Source organism: Salmo trutta, chromosome 14 (genome assembly GCF_901001165.1).
Source record: "Salmo trutta chromosome 14, fSalTru1.1, whole genome shotgun sequence".
Lineage (NCBI taxonomy): Eukaryota > Metazoa > Chordata > Actinopteri > Salmoniformes > Salmonidae > Salmo > Salmo trutta.
Genome location: NC_042970.1, coordinates 13,535,519 through 13,554,342, shown reverse-complemented (window position 1 = coordinate 13,554,342; position 18,824 = coordinate 13,535,519). Strand labels below are relative to the sequence as shown.

Sequence of the window (18,824 nt, the reverse complement as noted above, 5' to 3'; positions counted from 1 at the left end):
GCCCAGCAGAGAATCAGAGATGAGAGGCAGCACTGGGCACACATCGATATATAGCCTAATAAGCAAGTCATTGTAAAACACTGAGAAATATAGACATTTCATAAATTACAAATTACATTACCCTCCCCTGGACAACATTTTTAAAATAGATATATATATACTAAATCCTCCCCTTGACTGAAATTTCGTCCAGGTAGGCCTACCCATTATTTCGATCCAACCCTAATTTACAATGTGCATGTGTGACAGGCCACCTCTTTGTACTTGCAATTTCCTTGGCACAATACAGTATATCAAATATACATCAAATCTTCAATAAACCATCACATTTAAGAGGATACATCTAATTTCCTATTATTAGCGCTTTGTGAGCCATATTTTATTGCACGAGGCCAAGGCCGGAAGGGAAAATGCCACCGAGTGGCGCCAAATCATCGTAGTCCGTATTTTACCGGGCTCACTGGTAATGTTGCTTGAAATAATACACTTGTCTCAGGTGCGTCTCCTCCCCTGCCTGCCGCTGCCTGCCGCTCCGGAGTGGACCCATCATCTGAAACGCGTCGTCTGGACCGTGAAGAGACATAGACTACACACAACAAATGAACAAAACAATACTGGATGAACTGCAATAAGAACAATATGTTCTGTAGAAACAATGATTGACTATCAGTCGTTGCTTTCAAGCTCTCTCGCTTTTGCGGTTGGGAAGTTGTGAAAAACCGCTAAAGGACCAGGAACTTTAGAAGACTTCAGAGTTGCTATATATGCACTCGACCGATTAAGCCGGGAGCCCGGTCGAGCTTGAAAGTCTATGCAATAGGCTACATTTTCTTTTGACTTCTTTTGACTCAGGGATTTGGCGTTTTGAAAGCTTGATGTCTACACATTTTTCCTAGGTTATGTTTTGTCGTGGTGGGCACATTCACGGGCTAAAGGAAATTGTATTTCTTTAACATTACCCTGTTTTTGTTTTTGAAAATGGAGAGCAAATGAGAGGGGCATTTCCCGGGATTAATTGACAGCACAACGACAGGTAGGTTTAACGATTTTCTCAATAGGCTACATAATTTCGATCATGTCTAAATCACTTGGTATTTTTATATATCCAAATGATTAACGCTTATTGTGTAAGCATAACACGTCTGTGCACTGTATGGAATAGCCTACATCAATCTCATTCTGTGGACTTAATATATGAATTTACAGCGATTTCTACAGACTTATGTGACTTTGTTTGCATACTGAACAATCTATCCGATGTTCAAATACCTTTTTGTGGTTATTATTATTTCTGTTTACGAAAACTATAATTTTACATGTGTGCTTCATTTGTGATAGGGATGGATGCATGCAAACCATTATCATAGATGGAGATGCAAACCAATACAATCCCTATAAATAATGGTTGATGACTAAAGCGTTCACGTGTGTCTAAACATGTTATCTAGAGATGTGTTGGGTATTGTTTTCTTCTCTTTATCATGTGTGTAAAACACCGTGTTCCATATGGGTAGCTGCGTATTAACCCACAGACCCATATGGGTAGCTGCGTATTAACCCACAGAATATTCATCAAAAGTTGGCACGCGAGGTTATGAATGAGATCCATATGAACATAGGCCTAATATAGTTGTATTTCAATGATGCTGTAAATTAGTTGTGATGGGTTTCATTTCAATAATAAAATGAGAAGAAACATTAAATAATTCTATCCAGTGTATATCACAGTTCCTGGTGCAGCTCAGATACAGGTCTGCGAGTGGATAACTTCACTCATAATGGGAATCCCATAACTGAGGGCATTTTGAAGAAATTCTAATAATTAACGCATGCAATGGCAGACCCCCTTCCTCCCTCCCTCTCTCTCTCGCTCTCTCTCACACACACGCACACACACATACACACACACACACACACACACACACACACACACACACACACACACACACACACACACACACACACACACACACACACACACACACACACACACACACACACACACACACACACAGACTGTTTTATGTACCCCTCATTGTAGGCCTATATAATATACTGTATATTGCTGCATGATGGAGTGGTGAATGGTGGAGACCCTTAATCGCATACTCAACTGTAATCACATGGATGTGTGATGAATTGCCTTTAATCTGTCCGTCCTGTTTGGGTGCAGCACCATTTTTTGGTGCAGTTCAGGGAATATTTCACACTAATGTTTGCACCAATGAATCAGCATAACACAGATAAACATGACTTGTATGACTAATAACTTAGTTTTTTAACATTAAACTCAAAACAAAGTCTTTGATCAATTCAAAAATGAAGTCTTTGATCAATTCAAAATCAAGTCTTTGATCAATTCACAATCAAGTCTTTGATCAATTCACAATCAAGTCTTTGATCAATTCACAATCAAGTCTGTTTCTCAGAAGTTATTATCAAAACAATCTGTGTGTTGACAACTAGGAAAAGATGAGCTCCCAATGCTAAGACAATGCACATTGGAGGAGGCAGTAGATTCGACTATTCACATTATGTCTTTTAAATGTGACTTTTTCTCTTTACTCTCAATGCTCCAACAAATCAGGTGTCTGATGAAGGAGACAGAGAAACAGTGGATTTGTGATTTGGAGAAACAAACACTGTCCTCATAGGAAATCAGCCTTGCTTTTCCTTGTCTGCCACTGTAGATATATATGCTTATGCCACACACCACCACAGCACAGTGGTGCATATTCCTTCTTCTGTTCTCTCTCTCTCTCTCTCTCTCTCTCTCTCTCTCTCTCTCTCTCTCTCTCTCTCTCTCTCTCTGTCTCTCTGTCTCTTTGTCTCTCTGTCTCTCTCTCTCTCTGTCTCTTTCTCCCCCTCGCTCTCCAATCTCTCTCTCTTCCTCCCTCCTTTCTTCAACATCCTCAGCTCTTTATCTCCATCTGACTATATGATCCTTCCTGGTTCTCCTTTCTTTCATCTGTCCTTCATCCCCCTGATATGCATTGTGCGGTCAGCTGTTTTTCTGCAATTAGTGCTATCATCGCATTTCATCCTGCGGAACACTGATGGTAATAACCTTATGGATCCTATTGCGTGGCGGCGATACAGCTCTGCTGTGATTAATTGAAGTCCCTCCAGAGAGTCAGAGGAGGGTTAGATCTTCCCTTTCACACCCGCTGACAGGCAACCCATTACAGTGTTTTATAGATTGCCGTCAGTAGCCCCCGGAGCTGCTTGTTCTGAGGGGGGTTTATTGGGCTGTGTTATTGGTAGGTATTGCTGACAGATGGAGCAAAGGCCACATTGGGATTATTTGGGCGTCATTGCCTGTGACAGTTAAACTGGATGTAAACGATGGTGGACAATTCATGAGAATGGATTGGAGTGGAGGGTTAGGATGGTGGGTGGAGGGTTGAGGGTTAGGATGATGGGTGGAAGGTTAGGATGGTGGGTGGAGGGTTGAGGGTTAGGGTGGTGGATTGAGGGCTAGGATGATGGGTGGAGGGTTGAGGGTTAGGATGATGGGTGGAGGGTTGAGGGTTAGGGTGGTGGATTGAGGGCTAGGATGATGGGTGGAGGGTTGAGGGTTAGGGTGGTGGGTGGGTGGAGGGTTAGGATGGTGGGTGGAGGGTTAGGATGGTGGGTGGAGGGTTAGGATAGTGGGTGGAGGGTTGAGGGTTAGGGTGGTGGGTTGAGGGTTAGGATGGTGGGTGGAGGGTTGAGGGTTAGGATGATGGGTGGAGGGTTGAGGGTTAGGGTGGTGGATTGAGGGCTAGGATGATGGGTGGAGGGTTGAGGGTTAGGGTGGTGGGTTGAGGGTTAGGGTGGTGGGTTGAGGGTTAGGATGGTGGGTGGAGGGTTAGGATAGTGGGTGGAGGGTTGAGGGTTAGGGTGGTGGGTTGAGGGTTAGGATGATGGGTGGAGGGTTGAGGGTTAGGGTGGTGGGTGGGTGGAGGGTTAGGATGGTGGGTGGAGGGTTAGGATGGTGGGTGGAGGGTTAGGATAGTGGGTGGAGGGTTGAGGGTTAGGGTGGTGGGTTGAGGGTTAGGATGGTGGGTGGAGGGTTAGGATGGTGGGTGGAGGGTTGAGGGTTAGGGTGGTGGGTTGAGGGTTAGGGTGGTGGGTTGAGGGTTAGGATGGTGGGTGGAGGGTTAGGATAGTGGGTGGAGGGTTGAGGGTTAGGGTGGTGGGTTGAGGGTTAGGATGGTGGGTGGAGGGTTAGGATGGTGGGTGGAGGGTTAGGATGGAGGGTTAGGATGGTGGATTAAGTGTTAGGATGGTGGGTAGAGGGTTTGGATGGTGGGTTGAGGGTTGAGGGTTAGGGTGGTGGGTTGAGGGTTAGGGTGGTGGGTTGAGGGTTAGGATGGTGGGTGGAGGGTTAGGATGGTGGGTGGAGGGTTAGGATGGAGGGTTAGGATGGTGGATTAAGTGTTAGGATGGTGGGTAGAGGGTTTTGATGGTGGGTGAACGGTTAGGATGGTGGGTGGAGGGTTTGGGTGGTTGGTGAAGGGTTTGGATGGTGGGTTGAGGGTGGAGGGTTAGGATGGTGTTTTGAATGTTTGGATGTTGGGTGGAGGGTTAAGATGGTGGTTTGAGGGTTAGGATTGTGGGTTGAGTGTTAGGGTGGTTCGTTGAGGGTTTGGATGGTGGGTGTAAGGTTAGGATGGTGGGTGTAAGGTTAGGATGGTGGGTGGAGGGTTAGGATGGTGGGTGGAGGGTTAGGATGTTGGGTGGAGGGTTAGGATGGTGGGTGGAGGGTTAGGATGTTGGGTGGAGGGTTAGGATGGTGGGTGGAGGGTTAGGATGGTGGGTGGAGGGTTAGGATGTTGGGTGGAGGGTTAGGATGGTGGGTGGAGGGTTAGGATGGTGGGTTGAGGGTTAGGATGTTGGGTGGAGGGTTAGGATGGTGGGTTAGGATGGTGAGGGGAGGGTTAGGATGGTGGGTGGAGGGTTAGGATGGTGGGTGGAGGGTTAGGATGGTGGGTGGAGGGTTAGGATGGTGGGTGGAGGGTTAGGATGGTGGGTGGAGGGTTAGGATGGTGGGTGGAAGGTTAGGATAGTGGGTGGAGGGTTAGGATGGTTGGTGGAAAGTTAGGATGGTTGGTGGAGGGTTTGGATAGTAGGTTGAGGTTTTTGATGGTAGGTTGAGGGTTAAGATCGTAGGTTGAGGGTTAGGATGATGGGTTGAGGGTTATGGTGGTGGGTTGAGGTTTTGGATGGTGGGTGCAGTGTTAGGACGTTGGGTTAGGATGTTGGGTTGAGGGTTAGGATGATGGTTGGAGGGTTAGGATAGTGGGTGGAGGGTTAGGATGGTGGGTGGAGGGTTAGGTTGGTGGGTGGAGGGTTAGGATGGTGGTGGAGGGTTATGATAGTGGGTGGAGGGTTAGGATGGTGGGTTGAGGGTTAGGATGGTGGGTGGAGGGTTAGGATGGTGGGTGGAGGGTTAGGTTGGTGGGTGGAGGGTTAGGTTGGTGGGTGGGTGGAGGGTTAGGATGGTGGGTGGAGGGTTAGGTTGGTGGGTGGGTGGAGGGTTAGGTTGGTGGGTGGTTGGAGGGTGGAGGGTTAGGATGGTGGGTGGAGGGTTAGGATGGTGGGTGGAGGGTTAGGATCGTGGGTGGAGGGTTAGGATGGTGGGTGGAGGGTTAGGATGGTGGGTGGGAGGTAAGTTGGTCTATGAAAGGCTTTGATCCAATTAGACCCCCAATTGTCCTGTTATCATGGTCAAATTGGGACACCTATGTTTGTGCAATTGGTTTCAAATCTGTACTAGCTCGACGTATGATGAAAGTGTTTGACAGTGGAGATGATTGCACTGCAACTCGGTGCAGTGTTGTAATTGTTGGTGCTTACGTGTAGAACAGAGTTCGTCAACTAGGTTTGGCTTCAGGCCAAATTTTCTCTGAGCTAATAGTCGGCGGACCAGTACATAATTAGCATATAAAAATAGCACAATTAATTTAAATTCAGTGGCAATAACATAGTAATTTCTGATCTGATTATGCTCCTATTATTACTAATGTCGCTATTCAATTATAATTTTTTCTCTATTTCTCTGTGTGTTGATTGGTTGGGAAAAACAGGTCTGAGTAGCCTACCGTAGTCTACACACCTTTTTTTAATGTCAACATTCGTTCAGAACAATTAGCTTGATAGCAAGAGAAAATGTTGCTCTGAAAAAGTATCAAAAGAATGGTGGATGATGAAAATCCAAGTTTCAGGCAAAAAAGGACAGGGAGATATGCGTTTATCTCACCATTTTTCTCCAATGCCAAGCCTGTGTGTCTTATTTGCAATGACAATGTCGCTGTTTGCAAAGAATTCAATCTCAGACGGCATTATGAATTTAAGCATGGTACTTTCAAAGTGGCCTTCCCGCCCCAGACAGAGGCCCGACGCAGAAAATTTAAGCATTGACTGCAAGCTACACACATGGAAGCAGAATCCTCCTTCGTGGCCTGACCCAAGAACAGAAGGTCACAAGTGCCTTCATAAAAGCATCCTGGGTTATAACCAATCACAACATGTCCATCACAGATGCGGATATATTTAAAAAGTGCATGGTGACAGTTTTGGAGGAATTGGCTTCCGACAAGTCTATGGAAAGCATAATTACGTCTGTCAAACAGGTGCCCCTGTCTGCGTCAACAGCCACCTTTATGTTCTGGTGGATCATCTGCATAGGATTGTTCTGGAGGGGCTCAGTCAGGCTGAGCATTTTTCCCTGGCTATTGATGAGAGTACTGACAACACCGATGTAGCACCGTTGCGTCTATATGTCTGTTATTTTCATGGAAATTACTTTATAAAAGAGCTACTGGCACTGATTCCCCTCGAAGGACACATATTCACAAATCTGGAAGAATTGTTTATGCAGCATGGCTTGTCATTCAAAAAAGTCAACTTTGTTGTCACCGACGGGGCTCCTGCTATGGTGGGCAGATACAGGGGCCTGGAAATCGCCCCACAAATGAATGGCTTGCATTGTCACATCCATCAGAGTGTGCTGTGTGCCAGACTAAACGGTGAGCTAAAAGATGTGATGGATAAAGTAATGCACATCATCAACTTTGTCAGGGGGACATCAAGCAACACGACACCATCTTTTCCGCAAGCTGGTGACAGAATCAGAGGCCACCCATGATGATCTCCTCACAACAATGTGCGCTGGCTGAGTAAAGGAAAAGCTCCATTTGGCTGACATATTTTGGTTAAATCTGCAGTTACAAGGAAGGAAAACAGTTGTGGACATGGTGGAAAAACTTGAGGCCTTTACTAGGAAGCTTGAGTTGTTCAATTTGGACTTGTCATCTGGAAGGCTACTGAACTTCAGCACACTGAAGAAACGATAGGCAGAGGGACCAGGCCGAAGCATGGAAGATTTCATCAAGCAGCTGAGGGACATTTGAAGACTACAGCATGCACAAGGATATCATTGTGTTTGTACGTGATCCTTTCACAGTCCCCCTAGGTGGAGAATTCTCCTCCCTTGCTAAGAAAACAATACCCTCGCTGGACGAGGCCGCAGTTCAAACTGAACTGATTGAACTCCAGACATCAAACACAATCAGGGATGCGCTCAGGAGTGCCGAAGTCCTTGTGTGTGTTTTGGGTGGCATGCTTAGAGGAATACAGCACAATAAAGTAACTAGCATTTTATGTTCTAACAAAGTTAGGATCGATTTACACCTGCGAGTCCTCCTTTTCCAGTATGACTCACGACAGGAACCGGCTTTCACAAAGGTTAATCGAGGACTGCCTGCACATCAAAATTACATCCCTCTCACCAGACATCCACAAGATCGTGTCCGAGGGGAAATGCAACTTTTCCCATTAAGTAAGTAACTTAGTTTTTAATAAATAGTTATAGGTTACTAACATTATTGTGATTATTATTATTATTATTAGTGCTTATCCAGCAATATTTAGGTCTCTAGGTCTCATGCTGACAGTATTTTCTGTTTGTTTTGTTATTACAGGAGCAGGTTATCCCGAGACTCCCGATACAGACATTCAGACACAAACATCGCCTTTTTTCTTTAAATGATTGTCTTATGTAGGATGCTATGTTTTTGGCCAGTTGTAGTTGTAAGTAGGCCTAATAAAAATAAAACACTTCTATTAGGCAATTTTTTTTCTAGTGAAATATGCTGTTCAGCCACATAGTCTACCTCAGCAAGTTAAATTATTTTATATGGGCCTTGGTTCAGAATTAATAAACTCCAATTAAGCCCTCTTGTTGTTTGTAAAGTCAAATGAAAATTAAGATTATTGTTGAAATGAATTATTTGACTGGTGTAGTTCTTCCTCCATCTGTTGCTGGGCAGTTGGGCTCTATCTGTTGCATAACAAGTTAGCTATATTTTCAGCACCAGGCGCCTTCTATTGATTGCGCTGTGGTTGCAGCTTTACGTTTCAGCACCACAAAATGGTCCGCTGCCTTCTTTATTAGTTGACTGTCTCCTGCATTCTCTCTCCTCATTAATTAAGTTAAAATGTAACTTTTGCATTATTTAGGTAGGGTTACTTCCTTCTTGGTACATTGCATTTGGGACTTTTTGCATCTCAGGTCCAAGATAATATACAGTTTAAGTCAGAAGTTTACATACACCTTAGCCAAATACATTGAAACTCCGTTTTTCACAATTACTAACATTTAATCCTAGTAAAAAATACCCTGTCTTAGGTCAGTTAGGATCACCACTTTATTTTAAGAATGTGAAATGTCATAATCATAGTAGAGAGAATGACTTATTTCAGCTTTTATTTCTTTCATCACATTCCCAGTGGGACAGAAGTTTACATACACTCAATTAGTATTTGGTAGCATTGCCTTTAAAAGGTTTAACTTGGGTCAAATGTTTTGCGTAGCCTTCAACAAGCTTCCCACAATAAGTTGGGCGAATTTTAGCCCATTCCTCCTGACAGAGCTGGTGTAACTGAGTCAGGTTTGTAGGCCTCCTTGCTTGCACATGCTTTTTCAGTTCTGCCCACACATTTTCTATAGGATTGAGGTCAGGGCTTTGTGATGGCCACTCCAATACTTTGACTTTGTTGTCCTTAAGACATTTTGCCACAACTTTGGAAGTATGCTTGCAGTCATTGTCCATTTGGAAGACCCACTTGCGACCAAGCTTTAACTTCCTGACTGATGTCTTGAGATGTTGCTTCAATATATCCACATATTTGTCCTTCCTCATGATGCCATCTATTTTGTGAAGTGCACCAGCCTCCTGCAGCAAAGCACTCCCACAACATGATGCTGCCACCCCCGTGCTTCACTGTTGGGATGGTGTTCTTCGGCTTGAAACTCTCCCCCCTTTTCCTCCAAACATAATGATGGTCATTATGGCCAAACAGTTCTATTTTTGTTACATCAGACCAGAGGACATTTCTCCAAATAGTATGATATTTGTCCCCATGTGCAGTTGCAAACCGTAGACTGGCTTTTATGGCGGTTTTGAGCAGTGGCTTCTTCCTTGCTGTGCGGCCTTTCAGGTTATGTCGATATAGAACTCGTTTTACTGTGGATATAGATACTTTTGTACTTATTTGTACCTCCAGCATCTTCACAAGGTCCTTTGCTGCTGTTCTGGGATTGATTTGCACTTTTCACACCAAAAGTACGTTCATCTCAAGGAGACAGAACGCGTCTCCTTCCTGAGTGGTATGACGGCTGCGTGGTCCCATGGTATTTATACTTGCGTACTATGGTTTGTACAGATGAACGTGGTACCTTCAGGTATTTTGAAGGGACCAAAATGAGATCTTGGCTGATTTATCATTTTTCCCATGATGTCAAGCAAAGAGGCACTGAGTTTGAAGGTAGGCTTTGAAATACATCCACAGGTACACCTCCAGTTGACTCAAATTATGTTAATTAGCCTATCTGAAGCTTCTAAAGCCATGACATCATTTTCTGGAATTTTCCAAGCTGTTTAAAGGCACAGTCAACTTAGTGTATGTAAACTTCTGACCCACTGTTATTGTGGTACAGTGAATTATAAGTGAAATCATCTGTGTGTAAACAATTGTTGGGAAAATTACTTGTGTCATGCACAAAGTAGATGTCCTAACCGACTTACCAAAACTATAGTTTGTTAACAAGAAATTTGTGGAGTGGTTGAAAACATGTTTTAATGACTCCAACCTAAGTGTATGTAACCTTCCGACTTCAACTGTATATATATATACACTGCTCAAAAAAATAAAGGGAACACTTAAACAACACAATGTAACTCCAAGTCAATCACACTTCTGTGAAATCAAACTGTCAACTTAGGAAGCAACACTGATTGACAATAAATTTCACATGCTGTTGTGCAAATGGAATAGACAACAGGTGGAAATTATAGGCAATTAGCAAGACACCCCCAATAAAGGAGTGGTTCTGCAGGTGGGGACCACAGACCACTTCTCAGTTCCTATGCTTCCTGGCTGATGTTTTGGTCACTTTTGAATGTTGGCGGTGCCCTCACTCTAGTGGTAGCATGAGACGGAGTCTACAACCCACACAAGTGGCTCAGGTAGTGCAGCTCATCCAGGATGGCACATCAATGCGAGCTGTGGCAAGAAGGTTTGCTGTGTCTGTCAGCGTAGTGTCCAGAGCATGGAGGCGCTACCAGGAGACAGGCCAGTACATCAGGAGACGTGGAGGAGGCCGTAGGAGGGCAACAACCCAGCAGCAGGACCGCTACCTCCGCCTTTGTGCAAGGAGGAGCAGGAGAAGCACTGCCAGAGCCCTGCAAAATGACCTCCAGCAGGCCACACATGTGCATGTGTCTGCTCAAACGGTCAGAAACAGACTCCATGAGGGTGGTATGAGGGCCAGACGTCCACAGGTGGGGGTTGTGCTTACAGCCCAACACCGTACAGGACGTTTGGCATTTGCCAGAGAACACCAAGATTGGCAAATTCGCCACTGGCGCCCTGTGCTCTTCACAGATGAAAGCAGGTTCACACTGAGCACATGTGACAGATGTGACAGAGTCTGGAGACGCCGTGGAGAACGTTCTGCTGCCTGCAACATCCTCCAGCATGACCGGTTTGGCGGTGGGTCAGTCATGGTGTGGGGTGGCATTTCTTTGGGGGGCCGCACAGCCCTCCATGTGCTCGCCAGAGGTAGCCTGACTGCCATTAGGTACCGAGATGAAATTCTCAGACCCCTTGTGAGACCATATGCTGGTGCGGTTGGCCCTGGGTTCCTCCTAATGCAAGACAATGCTAGACCTCATGTGGCTGGAGTGTGTCAGCCGTTCCTGCAAGAGGAAGGCATTGATGCTATTGACTGGCCCGCACGTTCCCCAGACCTGAATCCAATTGAGCACATCTGGGACATCATGTCTCGCTCCATCCACCAACGCCACGTTGCACCACAGACTGTCCAGGAGTTGGCGGATGCTTTAGTCCAGGTCTGGGAGGAGATCCCTCAGGAGACCATCCGCCACCTCATCAGGAGCATGCCCAGGCATTGTAGGGAGGTCATACAGGCACGTGGAGGCCACACACACTACTGAGCCTCATTTTGACTTGTTTTAAGGACATTACATCAAAGTTGGATCAGTCTGTAGTGTGGTTTTCCACTTTAATTTTGAGTGTGACTCCAAATCCAGACCTCCATGGGTTGATAAATTGGATTTCCATTGATTATTTTTGTGTGATTTTGTTGTCAGCACATTCAACTATGTAAAGAAAAAGTATTTAATAACATTATTTATTTCATTCAGATCTAGGATGTGTTGTTTAAGTGTTCCCTTTATTTTTTTGAGCAGTACATTTTTTTATGAAACAAATATTCCTAATTAATTTGGGGAGCTTTGTGGGGCCAAGTAATATTGCTGGCGGGCCAGATTTGGCCCACATGCCGCCAGTTGGGGAACCTTGGTGTAGAGCGTAGTGACCAAGTCCGTTCTACAATATGAAGCAGCAGTACTAACGGAAGGAAGGTGGCTCTCGCAGACACATTTCAACCTGACTCAGAAGCACATCATCTGTACCTATCCAGTGTGTGACAATAAAACATGTTTTTTTTTTGTTTCTCTTTCTTGCTCTCTCATTCTCTGACCTAATATTGTCCCGGTGTTAAAAGAGACATTGTGGTGGAGTGATACACCAGCAAGGATACGTTCAGGGTTTTGTAATTTGAAAATAAAAGCTGTCACATTGGCAACAAAGAGAGGAGTCTGAGCGTGGCAGGCCGACAGTGCTGGATCTGTGAGCACTTGATATGCATAAGACAGCAGGTGATTTCTAGAAGAAGAGAACATTGGGGATAAGAGGCTTGTGTCTAGTTTTAAGGAGCAACCCCTAGGCAGTATTTGTGCTCTGTGCTAGCTCTTGGCTGTCAGATCAATATGAAAAGGCACTGCGCTCAGTTTGCATGCATGAGACAAGCAAAATATGTATTTTACATTTTCTTTGAAGTCCAGTCTGAAATTGTACAGTTAACTTACTTAGGCATACCCGCACATACTCAGGCATACTCAGTTATACTCATGCATACTCGCACATTCTCAGACATACTCAGACATACTCGCACATACTCAGACATACTTGGGTATACTCGGTTATACTCAGGTATACTCGGACATACTCGCACATACTCAGACATACTCAGACATACTCAGACATTCTCGCACATACCCGGACATACTCGGACATACCTGGGTATACTCAGCTATACTTGGGTATACTCAGACATACTCTCACATACTCGCACATACTCAGACATACTCGCACATACTCGGACATACTTGGGTATACTCAGTTATACTCGGACATACTCGGACATACTCAGACCTACTTGGGTATACCCAGTTATACTCGGGTATACTCGGGCATACTCGGACATACTCAGGCACACCCGCACATACTCAGGCATACTCAGTTATACTCATGCATACTCGCACATTCTCAGACATACTCAGACATACTCGCACATACTCAGACATACTTGGGTATACTTGGTTATACTCAGGTATACTCGGACATACTCGCACATACTCAGACATACTCAGACATACTCAGACATTCTCGCACATACCCGGACATACTCGGACATACCTGGGTATACTCAGCTATACTTGGGTATACTCAGACATACTCTCACATACTCGCACATACTCAGACATACTCGCACATACTCGGACATACTTGGGTATACTCAGTTATACTCGGACATACTCGGACATACTCAGACCTACTTGGGTATACCCAGTTATACTCGGGTATACTCGGGCATACTCGGACATACTCAGACACACTCGGACATACTTGGGTATACTCAGTTATACTCAGGCATACTCGCACATACTCGGGCATACTTGGACATACTCGCACATACTCAGACATACTCAGACATACTTGGGTATACCCAGTTATACCTGGGCATACTCAGACATACCCAGACATACCTAGACATACTCGGACATACTTGGGTATACTCGGTTATACTCGGTTATACTCAGGTATACTCAGGCATACTCAGGCATACTCAGGCATACTCGGACATACTCGCACATACTCAGACATACTCAGACATACTTGGGTATACTCGGTTATACTCAGGTATACTCAGACATACTCATTGACATTACATTTAAGTCATTTAGCAGACGCTCTTATCCAGAGTGACTTACAAATTGGTGCATTCACCTTATGATATCCAGTGGAACAACCACTTTACAATAGTGCATCTAAATCTTTTAAGGGGGGGGGGGGTTAGAAGGATTACTTTATCCTATCCTAGGTATTCCTTAAAGAGGTGGGGTTAAAGAGGTGGGGTTAAAGACATACTCAGGCAGCCAGAAGCGAAGATCTTGTGATTCTTCTTAAAAATGAACCAACTCACCATTTGGCAGATTAACACGTACATGTACAGTACATCAACTGTCCCTACAAACAGCATCTACTGCTTATGTCACTTTTAGGATAAAAAATATCCCTACAATGTCCCCTTTAACCAATCACATACCCAAAGCACAGTCAAAGACGCTTTACACTGTCAATATGCCAGTACATTACCACGACAGCTCAAAGGGTAAGAGTGCCTTCAAGTGTTCCTTCAAGTGACAACAATACAATGTAGACTAGTGTGATGCAACTATGCAGAAAGCCAAACACAGATCATGGGTATTTTGTTGCTGGGGAGGCTTTAGGTTTGGCATCAGATGTGTAGTACTTTAGTCTTCACAAGGCAGCTGGCCATACACAGGATTTCCCCATATTTTAGCAGTTCAAAATACTTTAGTGCAGGGCCTGTTCACGGGTGTTCTTTATGGGCTAATATGTTTAGGTGTGTCGTATATCACGTTATACAGCATGTCCCACCTCCCGGTGCAACCACTGAGGTTTATCTGAGAGGGTTTCAGAAGAACGTCTAAGCTCCATCATGGCTAGTGAGAGAGCGAGTGGCAGCAGCATCATCGTGCCGCTGTACACTCTGCTCTGTCATGTGAGGAGGTGGGGGAGCAGATCCCATGTTTTATAGATGACATTAAAGAAGCATGCCTAAGCTGGACTGGCTGCAATGAACTATAACCAGGCCAAAACACCAAGACAATAAAGAAACAAATTGGTTGCCTGGGAGCCAGCAGGGTCCCAGTCACTGTGGGCTGATGCTGTGTACAGTATGGAGCAGTACAGTGCAGGCGGGCTGCTGCTGGCTGCTCCTCAGATTAGACAGTGAAACACAACTCTATCTCATATTTATTTATGATTATTTGTTGTCACTCCACTACTGCAGTTTCCCATATATTCATTTGCCAGAAGCAAATACAAATAAAAAATATTTTTACATGACCTTAAATGACTAAAAGCAGATATAAATTATATAGAAAGATAATGGAGCTGTATAATATTTTTATGAGATCATCTTTGAGAACTAACAACCACCAGAATAAAACTACACAGTGAGGGAGAATCTAAAATTCCCAATATTTCATGGCATGGGGCCCCCATTGATTTTGTTGTAATGTTTGAGTCACTCAGATAGCGTGAGAACACATCATACCCCATGGCAAAATGTGTAGAATTGTAGGAAATTAGCTTTAAAGTAAAGTGTCTAGTGTTTCCAGTTTCCTATGATATATGACCTACAGTGCCTCCACATGTTGTTGTGTTACAGCTTGAATTTAAAATGGATTCAATTGAGATTTTGTGTCACTGGCCTACACACAATACCTCATAAGTTCAAAGTGGAATTAGTTTTTTGCTAAATGTTTACACATTAATTAAAAATGAAAAGCTGAAATGTCTTGAGTCAATAAGTATTCAACCCCTTTGTTAGACAAGCCTAAATATATTCAGGAATAAAAAATTGCTTAACAAGTCGCATAAAAAGTTGCATGGACTCACTCTGTGTTCAATAATAGTGTTTAACATGATTTTTGAATGTCTACCTCATCTCTGTACTCACACATACAATTATCTGTAAGGTCCCTCAAACGAGCAGGGAATTTCAACCACAAATTCAACCACAAAGACTAGGGAGGTTTTCCAATGCCTCGCAAAGAAGGGCACCTATTGGTAGATGGGGGGAAAAAAGCAGTCCTTGAATATCCCTTTGATCATGGTGAAGTTATATATTACACTTTGGATGGTGTATCAATACACCCAGTAACTACAAATATCCAAGTATCCTTCCTAACTCAGTTGCCAGAGAGGAAGGAAACCGCACAGGGATTTCACCATGAGACCAATGGTGACTTTAAGACAGTTGGCTGTGATAACTGAGGATGAATCAACATCATTGTAGTTTCTCCACAATACTAACCTAATTGACAGAGTTAAAAGAAGGAAGCCTATAAAGAACACAAATATTCCAAAACATGCATCCTGTTTACAACAAGAACCTAAAGTAATATTGCAAAAAAATGTGGCAAAGCAACAAACTTTTTGTCCTGAATACAAAGTGTTATGTTTGGTGCAAATCCAATACAACACATTACTTAGTACCACTCTCCATATTTTCAAGCATAGAGGTGGCTGCATCATGTTATAGGAATGCTTGTAAAAATAAACAGAATGCAGCTAACCACAGGCAAAATCCTAGAGGAAAACCTGGTACAGTCTGCTTTCCACTAGACACTGGGAGATGAATTCACTTTTCAGCAGGACAATAACCTAAAACACAAGGCCAAATCTACACTGGAGTTGCTTACCAAGAAGACAGTGAATGTTCCTATGTGGCTGAGTTACAGTTTTGACTTACATCTGCTTGAATATCTATGGCGAGACCTGGAAATGATTGTTTAGCAATGATCAACAACCAATTTGACAGAGCTTGAAGAATTTTGAAAATAATAATGGGCAAATGTTGCACAATCCAGGTGTGGAAAGTTCTTAGAGACTTACCCAGAAAGACTCAAATCAAATCAAATCAAAGTTTATTTGTCACGTGCACTGAATACAACAAGTGTAGACCTTACAGTGAAATGCTTACTTACAGGCTCTAACCAATAGTGCAAATAAAGGTATTAGGTGAACAATAGGTAGGTAAAGAAATAAAACAACAGTAAAAAGACAGGCTATATACAGTAGCGAGGCTATAAAAGTAGCGAGGCTACATACAGACACAGGTTAGTCAGGCTGATTGAGGTAGTATGTACATGTAGATATGGTTAAAGTGACTATGCATATATGATGAACAGAGAGTAGCAGTAGCGTAAAAGAGGGGTTGGCGGGTGGGACACAATGCAGATAGCCCAGTTAGCCACTGTGCGGGAGCACTGGTTGGTCGGCCCAATTGAGGTAGTATGTACATGAATGTATAGTTAAGTGACTATGCATATATGATAAACAGAGAGTAGCAGCAGCGTAAAAAGAGGGGTTGGGGGGGAGGGACACACAATGCAAATAGTCCGGCTAGCCATTTGATTACCTGTTCAGGAGTCTTATGGCTTGGGGGTAAAAACTGTTGAGAAGCCTTTTTGTCCTAGACTTGGCACTCCGGTACCGCTTTCCATGCGGTAGTAGAGAGTACAGCCTATGACTGGGGTGGCTGGGGTCTTTGACAATTTTTAGTGCCTTCCTCTGACACCGCCTGGTGTAGAGGTCCTGGATGGCAGGTAGCTTAGCCCCAGTGATGTACTGGGCCGTACGCACTACCCTCAGTAGTGCCTTGCAGTCAGAGGCCGAGCAGTTGCCGTACCAGGCAGTGATGCAACCAGCCAGGATGCTCTCGACGTTGCAGCTGTAGAACCTTTTGAGGATCTCAGGACCCATGCCAAATCTTTTTAGTTTCCTGAGGGGGAATAGGCTTTGTCGTGCCCTCTTCACGACTGTCTTGGTGTGTTTGGACCATCCTAGTTTGTTGTTGATGTGGACAATAAGGAACTTTAAGCTCTCAACCTGCTCCACTACAGCCCCGTCGATGAGAATGGGGGCGCGCTCGGTCCTCCTTATCCTGTAGTCCACAATAATCTCCTTAGTCTTGGTTATGTTGAGGGATAGGTTGTTATTCTGGCACCACCCGGCCAGATCTCTGACTTCCTACCTATAGGCTGTCGCGTCGTTGTCGGTTATCAGGCCTACCACTGTTGTGCCGTCTGCAAACTTAGTGATGGTGTTGGAGTTGTGGCTGGCCATGCAGTCGTGGGTGAACAGGGAGTACAGGAGGGGACTGAGCAAGCACCCCTGGGGAGCTCCAGTGTTGAGGATCAGTGTGGCAGATGTGTTGCTACCTACCCTCACCACCTGGGGGTGGAGCGTCAGGAAGTCCAGGATCCAGTTGCAGAGGGAGGTGTTTAGTCCCAGGATCCTTAGCTTAGTGATGAGCTTTGAGGGTACTATGGTGTTGAACGCTGAGCTGTAGTCAATGAATAGCATTCTCACGTAAGTGTTCCTTTTGTCCAGGTGGGAAAGGGCAGTGTGGAGTGCAATAGAGATTGCATCATCTGTTGATCTGTTTGGGCAGTATGCAAATTGGAGTGGACTAGGGTTTCTGGGATAATGGTGTTGATGTGAGCCATTACCAACCTTTCAAAGCACTTCATGGCTACAGACATGGGTGCTACGGGTCTGTAGTCATTTAGGCAGGTTGCCTTTGTGTTCTTGGGCACAGGGACTATGGTGGTCTGCTTGAAACATGTTGGTATTACAGACTTAATCAGGGACATGTTGAAAATGTCAGTGAAGACACCTGCCAGTTGGTCAGCACTTGCCCGGAGCACACGTCCTGGTAATCCGTCTAGCCCCGCAGCCTTGTGTATGTTGACCTGTTTAAAGGTCTTACGCACATCAGCTACGGAGAGCGTGATCAAAGGGGATTCTTACATGTATTGACTCTGGGGGTTGAATACTTATCTAATCGAGATATATTAGTGTTTTATTTTTTATGTATTCTTTTACAAATGTTAGAATTTTTCTTCCACTTTGACATTGCAGTGTATTTTTTGTAAATTGTTGACATAAAATGACAATTCAATCCATTTTACTCCCACTTTGTAACACAACAAAATGTGGAGAAAAGTCAAGGGGTATGAATACTTTCTGAAGGCACTGTATAATTGCTTACAATATGATTGAAATTGTTTTCCTTCCAAAAAATTGTATGTAAGTATTTTAAAAAGCAGCTTTTCTGTGTTTGAATGATGTGGGCGTACCCCAACAACAGAATGGTATGGGCATATTCACGTCATAAAAAATATGAATACGAGTAGACCGCTGATTGGCCAGCTCATCCTCATCTAGAATGCTAATTGGCCAGCTCATCTTCCTCAGGAGTATGACATCATGCTCTATAAGGAAATAGCAAGCATTTTTTAAACGGTCTGTTTGAGATACATGTTTGAGGTGGGGTTTTTTAAGTGTTTTTTTTCTCAAATTTATGCTTTGGC

At 44.2% G+C, this 18,824-nt stretch overlaps 1 protein-coding gene across 2 annotated transcripts in view; it reads left to right on the top strand.

Moving 5' to 3' along the window:
* Positions 1-486: 486 nt before the first annotated feature.
* LOC115207433 (chemokine-like protein TAFA-2) overlaps positions 487-18,824 on the top strand; it is a 157,664-nt gene continuing 139,326 nt past the window's right edge. For both annotated transcript variants that reach the window (XM_029774505.1, XM_029774504.1), the window contains exon 1: positions 487-1,033. The gene's annotated coding sequence lies outside the window, so the exon portion shown is untranslated. The remainder of the gene's footprint in view (positions 1,034-18,824) is intronic.